Below are 12,058 nucleotides of genomic sequence, written 5' to 3'. Positions count from 1 at the left end.
AAAAATGACTGAATGTTATTAGCAGTTTTTACACGTCAAAAACCCTTAAAATATTACAAAAAGAAAGCTGAAGCCAGGATATCTTAGAAATGCAAAAGGCTGGTTGAATTAAGAAACAATCTGTTTCACTAAAAGAAGCAAGTTCTCTTTCGAGCTGTTACATACAGAAAAATCCCATATTCAGGCTCCAAGCATAACCAAGCGCATCTTGATTTGCTAGCCATTTATTTATCTTTGGGAGTAATAATAGAAACCACGTATGGGCTGGGCTCTAATCCCACCGCTTGCTTTGTAGGATGTCCAGATGGCCTCGGTTTAGCCTTTGCCTACATTTCCTGCTGATCCTTGAGAAGGGAAATGGGCCGCCCGCCTGTACAAATAAAATCCGACACTGTCCTCTACTTCTGTTTCATCATGGAGGGATGTAGGGAGTAGAGTGTTTTTTGTTTTGTTTTATTTTGTTTTGGGGTACTGGGGATTGAACTCAGGGATGCTCTACTTCTGAACCACATCCCCAGCCCCTCCCCACCACCTTTTTTTTTTTTTTTTTTGAGACAGGATCTTGCTAAATTATCCAGGTTGTCCTTGAACTTGTGATTCTCCTGCCTTGGCTGCCCTGCCCCCAGCCCCAAGGCTGGGATTACAGTATATTCCAACACTTCTGGCTAGTAGATTGCTTTATACAGATGCCACAGTGTCACTGTGTGTAGCAAACAGAAGAGCATGTCCAGAGCTGGTGGGAAGCCACATTCTTTCTCCCACTAGATGTTCTTCCTGTGATTGCCCAAGGGAAGCTGCCAGAACCCCGGGCACAAGCCAGAAATGAGCTTGCCTCCTGGTGGTGTTGGAGGCAAGCAGAATGCAGAATCATAAAAATGTGCAATAGGGGTATGTGTCTGTCTCCCCTGCTCCACGCTCTCTCTCTTTCTCTTTTTGTGCTGGTGATTAAACCCAGAGGCCCTGTAGCACTAAGCCAAACCCTCAGCTCTTTTTTACATTTTATTCTCAGACAGGGTCTCACCAAATTGCCAAGGCTGGTCTTGAATTTGCAATCCTCCTTCCTCAGTGTCTGAGTTGCTGGGATTACAGGTGTGCACCACGTCACCTGGCTTCACAGTGGTATTCATTGGATTTTCTTGCACTGAGGGGTGAAAAGAGAAAGTATTTATCATGTTTTCTGATGGTGGACACCCACAAATATAAACATGAGCCAGTATTATAGAAGTTTTTTAGTTCAAAATGTTTTCTCTATTGTACACTTTAAAATAGTAAGTTTTATGTATATTTTACCCCAATTTTTTTAAGTTTTTTTTTTTTTCCCCCTGCTATTTCTCACCTATTGAGTGATTTTTTTCTTCACCTAAAAGGTGAATTCTGAAAAGATCTTGTTCTTTCAGGGCATGGTGGCACACACCTATAATTTCAGCAACTCAGGGAGGCTAAGGCAAAAGGATCACAAGTTTGAGGCCATTCTCAGCAACTTATTGTGAGACCCCGTCTCAAAATAAAAAATAAAAAAGGGGCTGGGATGTAGCTTCTTGGTGGCAAGATTCCACTGGTTCAATCCCCAGTACAAAAAAAAAAAAAAAAAAAAGAAAAAAAGAAAAAGAAAAAGAAAGAAATAAAAAGAAAAACCGTATTTTTTAGGATGACCTTCAGCGGCTGGGGATGTAGCTCAATGGTAGAGCGCTTGCTGGGCATGCATGAGGCCCTGGGTTTGATATTTGATATCTGCTATCTGCCAAAAAAAAAAAAAAAAGGATGAACTTCAGGTGGATTGACAATATCAAACTTTGCATGTTCACTCATTTACTCCTTTTTTTTTTTTTAAATGAAAACATTAGGGGCAATAATTCCATTGTATGAAAAACAAACTCTCATAAACATTTGTGCATGAGTGTTCATAATAGACAAATGACAGAAACAACCCAATGTCCATCAACTGATGAATAGATAAATAAAATGTGGTGGATCCTCACAATGGAATATTATTTGTCCATAAAAAAATGAAGTTCTGATACATGCTATAACATGAATAAAACTTGTAAAACATTATGCTAAGTAAAAAAAGGCAGTCACCAAAGGTCACATACTGTATGTGGCCATTTATATGAAATATCCAAAATAGATTTATCTACTGAAACAAAAATGAGATTGGTGGTGGCCTAGGGCTGGGAACAGGGAGGGAATGAGGGGACTGAGGGTGAAGGCTAAAGGATGTAAGGTTTCTTTGGGGGATAATGAGAGTGTTCTAATATGGATCAGGGGATGGATGGTTGCTCAAGTCTGTGAGTACACTAAAATCTGTGCTCTAGGGGGTGAGATGGGTATACGTGAGCTTTGGTGCATTCCAGCTAATCACTATCCTGGGAATGACCAGGTTGGATTTTTAACCGTACTGTCTTTCCAGGGTGCGGAATACCACGTTGTTATCCTCTCCCTGTGAGTGGGACTGGCACGTGGGCTCCAGCTCAAGACGCAAGTATTCTACGAAGCACAGACTCCTGCTGGCCAGCAGCCTGCTTTCCCAGGTATTTACTAATTTGTTTCTCAGCAACCTAGTTACTGGGTCTTCTCTACCAAAAGTTTGATGTAGGGGCTGGGGTTGTGACTTAGCGGTAGAGCATCCACTTAGCATGTACGAGGCTCTGGGTTCGATCCTCAACACCACATAAAAATAAATAAAATAAAGGTATGGCATCCAACTACAACTAAAAAATAAATATTTTTTAAAAAGTTTGATGTAAATCACTTCATATCCTAGATGTCATCCAGATTGTCATTTTCTATGTTGCTGACATATAAAGTCTCATAGAAAACTTAATGGTAATGTCCTATTTATTAATAAACAGAAATATCTTTTTTTCCTGGGGGCACTTAGCCACTGAGCCATATCCCCAGCCTCTCCCACCACCCCTTTTCTTTTTTCTTTCGAGACAGGGTCACACTAAGTTGCTTAGGGCCTTGCTAAGCTGCTGGGGCTGGCTTTGAATTTGCCATCCTTCTGCCTCAGCCTGTTGAGTTGCTGGGGTTACAGGCATGTACCACCACACCCACTCAACAAATAGAAATATCTTACCTGCATTTATGTCTGAATTGATAGTTTCTAACTTTGCCAAGGGGTATGTGTGTGTGAGTGTGTTTTCCTGGCCAAGCCATGTTAAGTATAACTCGTGGGTTTCGTAATAAATGCCTACTGCCCAAGGCAATGGTGCACACCTGTAATCCCACCTACTTTGGAGGCTGAGGCAGGAGGATCCCAAGTTCGAGGCCAGCCTGGGCAATATAGTAAGACTGTCTCAAAACAAAAATGAAGGGCTGGGGATGTAGCTCAGTGGTAGAACTCAGTATGCATGAGGTCCTGGGTTCAGTCCTTAGTATTGCAAAATAAAAAAATAAAATAGGATGAATGCCTAGATGGTGAGATTGGCATTTGATGTTCATGCTGTCGGGGTTGGAGGTTGTTATGGTAAGTCATTTGTTTTCACTGTCATTGAGGGAATAAAGTACTATAACAATGTAAGCACTTTGCTGAAGATATAAAAGAGAGTCAACGCACTGGCTTCTAAAGATTAATTATGTACAAGCTTTTAGTGAAAGAGCTAAGAGTGAGCATTATCTATTTATGGATTCAATTTTAAGTATGAATTACATAAGATTTACAAGGTATTAAATTTTGTTTTGACAGATGTATTTGTTCTTAGTTAGACTTTAACCTCTGATTATAGGTCAGTCCATGGCTGTCTGGAACGGAGTTGGAATTTTTTTTCTGTGCTTGGTTTATAATTCCTGTCTGTTTAAGCTGGCAGCCCCTGCCTGGGCGGTTCCTAGCCATATGTGAGAACTGGATTTCAGTGGTATGTGAACTGCACACTCCAGATCAGCAGATAGCTGTTCAAATTCCAGTGCTCTGCCTTCTAACGTGTGATATTGGGCACAGGTCTCAGTGTTTCTAAGCCTCAGAGCAGTGGGCATGTCAACATGAAGCTAACTGAATGAATGAATAGCAAGTTCTTTCTCAGAGTCAGCTTGTCTAAATGGGTACAAGTGAGTAGGGAAGTCTTCAGTTTGCACTGAGTCAACAGGGCTGGGAGTGGTTTCAGATGTAGAGATATTCTCTATGGTCTTTTAAAGTTTCCAAATATTGGACTACACCTGTTTACCCAGACCCCAGAAGTGATTTTCCTGAAACTAGATTTCTAGGTGGAATCTATTGATAAAATCTAATAAATTGGAAGGAGAGTATGGATTGTAAAAGAGTATATATCTCAGTCTTTTTGATCTGCTATAACAAAATACCTTAGACTAGGTAACTTGAAAACAACAGAACTTTCTTTTTTCTTTTTCTTTTGCAGTGCTGGGCCCAGGGTCTCTTGCCTTCTAGATAAATACTCTACCACTGAGCCACATCCCCAGTGTGCCCCTCATAGAACTTTCTTTTTATTTTTTTTTGGGGGGTACCTAGGATTGAACTCATGGACACTCAACCACTGAGTCACATCCCCAGCCCTATTTTGCATTTTATTTAGAGAAAGGGTCTTACTGAGTTGCTCAGCACCTCACTTTTTTATTGAGGCTGGCTTTGAACTTGTGATCCTCCTGCCTCAGTCTCCCAAGCTGCTGGGATTACAGGCATGAGCCATGACACCTCGCCTGAACTTTATTTCTTAACATTTGGTTGACTTGGTGTCTGCTGAGGGCCTGCTTCTTCATACATGCCATCTTCTGTGTTCTCATGCAGTGGAAGGAGCTAGCTAGCTAGCTCTCTGTAGCCTCTTCTATAAGGTGCTAACCAGGGGGAGGCCTGTTAACCTAATCACCTCCAAAGGCACTACCTCCTAATGCCATGACATTGGAGGATAAGTTTCACTGTATGAGTTTTGAGGGACACAAACAGATCATCCTAGAGGGACCTGCATTTATTTGTTGAGAGGAAAGCTTCTTCTGACTCAAACAAGACCCACCTGATAAATACCTGCCTTGTGATTCCCTAAACCTGTCCTACTGCCACACCTTTCTGACATGTGTTTGGTTTCCTAAGTCTGTGCCTACTCCAGAGCTCTTTCCTGTGTAAACACTTAAGTTGAGCATCTGGAATGAATTAGCCTTAGGCAAGTTCCATCAGTGGTGAGGATTTTTTCCAGAGCATCCCACATTGTCCTAGTTTCAGATCCAGAAAACATTCATTAAGAGCCTGTTGTTTGCCAGGTGCTGTGTAAGGTGCTTTCTCCTGAAAACAACCCCACAGGAAGTCAACTCCTCCTCCACCCACCCTTTAAAAAAAAAATTATTTATATGTGGTGCTGAGAATTGAACCCAGTGTCTCATGCATGCTAGCTAGGCAAGCACTCTGCCACTGAGCTATGACCCCGCAGCCCTTTTGTAGATAAATAAACTGAGATTCAAAAAGTGTAAACGATTTCCCCAAGGGTGCATAGCCCTTGACTCCCAGGTTCAGTGAGATTTCTATAGTCACAAGATTTTAAACTAACTCTACTGAGCATGAAGACTTAACTCCTAAATGCAGGTCAGTAAACAGGTTTTTCTTAAAGGTCAGCTCTGATCAATTGATGTGGTTACCTCTAGTTAAAGATTTCTAGGTGCTGCCCAAGCTTGTTGAGCATGTTGTGATCCATTAGCAATGTCTAGTAGGGAGTAAGAGGGTGTCTGTAGAATCTGCTCTTGACCTGAGGAATGATCATCAGCCTCTGGCTATTCTGACCTCCTTGTCCATTTTGGAGTCTGCTGGGATAAGCACTAGTTGCCTGGGTTTGTTTCTTGCTACTTTAAGGGGCTATGATGATCACCTTTCTGAGTTGGCAACATGATCTTGGCCTCTGCCTTTAGGAAGGATGCTAAGGCTCCAGGGCAGAGCCTCACTTCCTAGACATGGAATCTCATTATTTAGATACCTTAGAGGTTTTCACTGTGTCATCTCATCATAGGGGCTTAGAAAAGTGAGTTGAAAGTGAAACCTTGAGCCAGGTGCAATGGTGCACGCCTGGAATCTCAAATACTTGGGAGGCTGAGGCAGAAGTTCAGCCTGGGAAACTTAGTGAGACCCTATCTCAAAAGACAAAAAGGAATGGGGATGTAGCTCAGTGGTAGAGTGCCCTTACCTAAGGGCTCCTCAATCTGTAGGGTATCTCAGGGAGGTCACAGCAAGCAGCCACACCTGCTCATATTGAATTGGACACACTCAGAGCAATAGTTCTCAATCAGCTGGAGGTCTTGTGAAAACAGTCTTGGGCCCCACTCCCAAGAATTTCTGCTTCAGGTCTGGGAACGTAACTCAGTTGGAAGAGGGCTTGCCTTGCATACACAAGGCCCTGGGTTGGATCCTCAGTACCACATAAAAATAAATACATAAAATAACGGCACTGTATTCAATTATAACTAAAAACTAAATATTAAAAAAATAATAATTTCTGCTTCAGGCAGTGTGGGTGAGGCCAGGAATTGGCATTTCTAACAAGTTCTTGGGGTTTGCATACCATAGTTTAAGAACCCCTAACCTGGAGTGTACCTTAAATAGGAATTTTAGAGCATGGGTTTGTTTGTAGATGGTGTGCTGATGTGTGTTTTGTAGCCAGTTCCCCTACCTGTGGCTAAGGGTTTTTTTCCTCAAATATTTAAGGATCATATCACATAGCACTGCCTAAGGGACATTTAGAGGGACCTAAAAGCTCGCCCCTGGGGGACTTAGGAGTCTGGTTTGGGATTAGTAATTGCACTGCTGGGAGAAAAGGACTGTACCTGTGTTCTTCTAGTGGCTATGACAGAAGGCCAGAAGTGGTGGCTCAGTCAGGGGTAGCCTCCTGGGGAGATGGTGTTTGAGAGGAAACCCAAGGATGAAAAATTGTTGGCTAGATGTGCAAAGAGGGGAAAAGAAACTCAGGAAGAAGCGATCGTCCATCACGGGGCCTGGAGATGCTGCACCAGGCTAGAAGAAAGGTTTGTGATTGTCCTAGAATGTCATTGTGATTCTGGTATGAAATGAAGCGTTGACCTGTAATAACGATGACCACGTTGGGGTGCATCTTGTGTCGTTGTGTTACTACCTATGGGAAGGGCTTTACCACTTAGGTTCCACAATACTCAGGAGTCAGGTTGGCAGGAAAATAAGTTTATTCAAAGCCAGTGTTGAGGAAGAGAAACTGTCTCAAATCTCCATTTTGGGGAGCTCAGGTGCATGGAAAGTGTTCACAAGAGGCGGCAAAGTGGGACAAAGGGCAGGAAATATATGTGTATAGATTTAGTTAGCCAAAGAACATCTTAGTCTTAATTTCCTCAGTGCCTATTGGGGCATGAGGAATTTTAAAATCCTCCCCTTGTGAGGAAGTTCAGCTGTGATTCAGTTGGATTGTGCTAGATACTCTACCTGCATTGTCTCATCTAGTTCTCATACCATCCTAGGAGGTGCAGGTCCAGCTGTGATACCCACTGTGAGTTTTTGTGCAATTCTGGGAAGTGAACTGAGGGCCTCTGCATATGCAAAGCAAGCACTCTACCACTGAGATCCGTCACCAGCCCTGGAATCCCCATTTGCTAGAGCTGCTGGAGGGACAAAGCACTGGGTGACTGAAACAACAGGAATTTATTGTCTTCCAGTTTGGGAGGCTAGATGTTCAAACTCAATGTGTTGGCTGGGTTAGTTCCCTTAGAGGGCGGTGAGGGAAGGATCTGTCCCAGGGCTTTCTTGCTGTCTTATGGATGGGTGTCTTCTCTCTCTCTGTCTCTTTACATCATTTTCCCTCTACGTGTGGCTCTGTGTTGAAAATTTCCCTTTTTATTTTGTCATTTTGGTTTAGGACCCACTTTAGAGAAGTCTCTATAGCTGAATTTACCTCTGTAACTGCCCTGTCTCCAAATAAAGTCACATTCTGAGGTGTCGAGTATGGGGGGGGGGTAGGCAGAACTTCAATATATGAATTTTGAGGGGACAATTCAATTCATCACAACTGTATATGGAAGCTTAGAGAGTATGTAGGCCACCTGCCCATATCATACTAAATTGAGCCACTGCCATTTTTGTAGGTCAAAATGGATGGTGGGCAAAGTCATCAGATTCCAACCTAAGAAGTAGCAGAACTGGGGCTCACTGAAACCTGCATCTGTCTGTCTCCAGTAGCTGTGCTCTTTTACCCAGTGCTCCACTGCTTTCTAGAATTTTCTTTTTCTCTCCTATGTTTCTTTTTGGTTCCCCATTGTTGTGGAATTCAGGGTTCCAGGTTGCTACTCTGGTAGCTTTGGGCTCTTATGGTACCATGGGTGGAGCTCACATGCTAGGCAAGTGACCTACCACTGAGCTGCATCCCCAGCCCCTGAAGGACTCTGATAATTCAGATGCCTGTCTTATCTGCTGTACAAGAGCTGGTGGGAAATTATTAGAGTATATGAAGTATATTGAATATACTAGAGTATATTGAATAGAGTATTAGAATTCATACATGAAAGGGGCTTTGTTTTTCAGATGATGATGCTCTTTTTGATATTTTTAAATACATAGGACACTGTGAACTCACTGATTATTTGAGAATAGCTGTCTTGTTCTTAATTTCCTTCCCAAATTAGTCTGTCTGTAAATATGTAGCCTAACAATGTGTTAGCTCTTAGATTTGTATTTACTTGAATTTTCTTATGCATCTACTTGGAATTGTTTCTACATTCAGGGATTTAGCAAGTTAACAATAACCCAGCCAATGAGATTTCAGACGAGTAGTTTTGTCAGTAACCATACAATAATACCAGTATCCTAGAGCAGCACTCCAAATACCAATCTACAAAGACTGTGTCATTTTAGCAATTCAAGAAAACTTTCATCATTAAGAGGAGTTAGTATACTGTGTAAGCAGGAGAAAAATAAAAATAAGAAGACTTTATTCTTCGTAACTTTCTAATGCTTTAGTCAAGAGTCAAATACTTTTTGCATACAAAAATTAGAGTGCATGCTGTATTCATGAAATCAACAAGACAGTGTTGGCCTTCCTGCCTATCCCTGGAAATCTGTCTGGACTTTTTAAATATAGCACACATAGGTGAGTAATGCTCAAGAGGATCTGAAACACAAATTTAATTATACTCCTGCGTGTTTAGAAGAATTCAGAACCTAAGCATTAAAGATGACCCAGAGCCCCACCCCTCTTACTTTTCATAGGCCAGATTTTTAAAAGGATTCTCTGTGCTTCTTATCTCTTTTCCTTCCTACCCACTTCTCTGCAACACTTTCTGTACCCACTATGCTGCCACTTAGGCGTCCTGTAGCTGATTTCAGGTATCCTATGGGCCAGGCAAGGCACTGCCTGGGGAAATTTAGATGCAGATTTCCCTTAGGGAAAGCTACAGATGAGCAGGACTCTGTGGTCACCAGCAAGGTGCGGTGTGCGGCTGCCCATGTTGGGTCCTGATACTGAGGCTGTGTGAGGAAGCCTAGAGGAAGCTTATTTTATGGTTTCCACTTAACCTGATGAAATTGAGATGAAAAATTTGCATCTAGCTTCTGGATGAGGGAGAGGTCATCAGTGGAGAGCCCTTGTATGAATTTTACTTGTATGAATCAAATGGTTGGTGGCAGCCCAGACTTGAATTCATTTAGAGGTAATCTGGCTGTATAATCTGAGATCAAAAAAGACCCCAGTCAGGATCCTTTCCTACACTGAATCATAATTATTTGGTACTTGAAAAAAAAAATCAATTTTTGGGAAAAAAACAATCATTTGATTATAATTATTGTTACTTGACATTGAAATATAATTGTTGATATTAACAAACCAAAGTAGTTGTGCATTTATAAAAATCAATTTGCTGGGCATAGTGGCATGTGCCTGTAATCCCAGCTACTCAGAAACCTAAGTCAAGAGGATTGCAAGTTAAAGGCTAGCCTGGACAGAAAAGGACTGGGGATGTAGCTCAGTGTGTGCCTATCATGTTTGAGGCCCTAGGTTCAATTCCCAGTACTGCCAAAAAATATGTGTGTATGTATAGGCATATGTACATATATATATATATATATATGTATAGAAGTACATACATACATGTGCACACATAAATATATGTATGTGTTCACAAAACACACACACACACATTTTTTTAACCGTACAATTTATTTTTATTTTTTTTAGTCATACATGACAGCAGAATGTATTTTGACATATAATACATACATGGAATGTACATACATCAATCATAATGTCTATTCTATTCTGCTGCCCTTCCTATCCCCCCAACTCCTCCCCTCCTCTCCCATCCTTTCTCTCTATCCAATCTAATGTGACACACTTTTTTTTCTTTTTCGCATCACAACATCATATATGTATTCTGTATAATGATGAGGTTCTCCTTCCATCTTCCATGCAACTCCCCTTCTCCCTCCTTTTCCCTCCCACCTCTCTTCCCTATTTAGTGGTAATCTTCTTCTCATGCTCTTTCTCCCTATCCCATTTTGAGTCACCCCCCTTATATCAGAGAAGACATTCGGCATTTGTTTTTTAGGGATTGGCTAACTTCACTTAGCATAATCTGCTCTAATGCCATCCATTTGCTTGCAAATGCCATGATCTTGTTATTTTTTAATGCTGAGTAATATTCCATTCTGTATAAATGCCACATTTTTTTAATCCATTCATCTATTGAAGGGCATCTAGGTTGGTTCCACAGTCTAGCTATTGTGAATTGTGCTGCTATAAACATTGATGTGGCTGTGTCCCTATAGTATGCTCTTTTTAGGTCATTTGGGTATAGTCCGAGAAGGGGAATAGCTGGGTCAAATGGTGGTTCCATTCCCAGCTTTCCAAGGAATCTCCATACTGCTTTCCAAATTGGCTGCACCAATTTGCAGTCCTACCAACAATGTATGAGTGTACCTCCCCCCCCCCCCACCATCCTCGCCAGCACTTATTGTTGTTTGACTTCATAATGGCTGCCATTCTTATTGGAGTGAGATGGTGTCTTAGAGTAGTTTTAATTTACATTTCTCTGATTTCTAGAGATGGTGAGCATTTTTTCATGTATTTGTTGATTGATTGTATATCCTCTTCTGAGAAGTTTCTGTTCAAGTCCTTGGCCTATTTGTTGATTGGGTTATTTGCTTTTTTGTTGTTTAACTTTTTGAGTTCTTTGTATACCCTAGAGATTAGAGCTCTAGCTGATGTTTGAGAGGTAAAAATTTGTTCCCAGGATGTAGGCTCCCTATTCACCTCACATATTATTTCTCTTGCTGAGAAAAAACTTTTTGGTTTGAATTTGTCCTATTTGTTGATTCTTGGTTTTAACGCTTGTGCTATAGGTGTCCTATTAAGGAATTTGGGGCCTGCCCCCACAACACACACACATTTTTTGCACTGGGAATTTAACCCAGAAATACTTTACCACTGAGCTGCATTCCTAGCACTGCCCCCCACCCCCACTTTTTTTTTTTGATAAAGGGTCTTTCTAAGTTGCTTAGGACCTTGTGAAGTTGCTGAGACTGTCCTTGAACTTGTGATCCTCCTGCCTCAGTCTCTCAAGATGTTGGGATTATAGGAGTATACCACTGTGCCCAGTTTACTTTGGATCTCAAGTCTGGTTACTAAGATATTTAACTCTGTTAACATACTTTCAAAGAGGCTTCTGATGGAATTTGCTCCGTCAAATAATTATGGCAAGAAAGAGGAATGCTTTCCTAAGACTTGGAACTAGATTTTTAAGATTTAGCAACTGGAAGCTGAAGCTGGGCACGGTGGCACATGCCTATAATCCCAGCAGCTCAGGAAGCTGAAACAGGAGGATTGCAAATTCAAAGCCAGTCTCAGCAATCTAGTGAGGCCCTGTCTCTAAATAAAATATAAAAAATGGCTGGGGATGTGGCTCAGTGCTTAAGTGCCTCTGGGTTCAATCCCCGGTACCAAAAACAAACAAACAAACAAACCAAAATAACCAAGGTTTAGCAACTGAAGAATGGTTCCATCAGAGGCAGAATTAGATCAGGAAGAAAAGGTATGTAAAATAGTATCATTGGGAATAATAGGATTGATTTGGAAACAAAATAATAGAAAAATACTGTTTATATGATTTACTGTTT

At 41.4% G+C, this 12,058-nt stretch overlaps 2 protein-coding genes across 2 annotated transcripts in view; both read left to right on the top strand.

Moving 5' to 3' along the window:
- The window catches only part of LOC124102983 (uncharacterized), a 29,731-nt gene extending 27,200 nt beyond the window's left edge, over positions 1-2,531 (top strand). Inside the window, exon 2 of the mRNA XM_058584036.1 lies at positions 2,411-2,531. The gene's annotated coding sequence lies outside the window, so the exon portion shown is untranslated. The remainder of the gene's footprint in view (positions 1-2,410) is intronic.
- The window catches only part of Tjp2 (tight junction protein 2), a 111,238-nt gene continuing 101,590 nt past the window's right edge, over positions 2,411-12,058 (top strand). The window contains exon 1 of the mRNA XM_046459362.1: positions 2,411-2,531. The gene's annotated coding sequence lies outside the window, so the exon portion shown is untranslated. The remainder of the gene's footprint in view (positions 2,532-12,058) is intronic.

This window comes from Marmota monax, unplaced genomic scaffold (assembly GCF_021218885.2).
Source record: "Marmota monax isolate L192 unplaced genomic scaffold, Marmota_monax_Labrador192_F-V1.1 WCK01_AAM20220418_F8-fsc00059, whole genome shotgun sequence".
NCBI lineage: Eukaryota > Metazoa > Chordata > Mammalia > Rodentia > Sciuridae > Marmota > Marmota monax.
The sequence above is the reverse complement of the archived record's forward strand: the minus strand, read 5'-3'. Positions and strand labels throughout refer to the sequence as shown.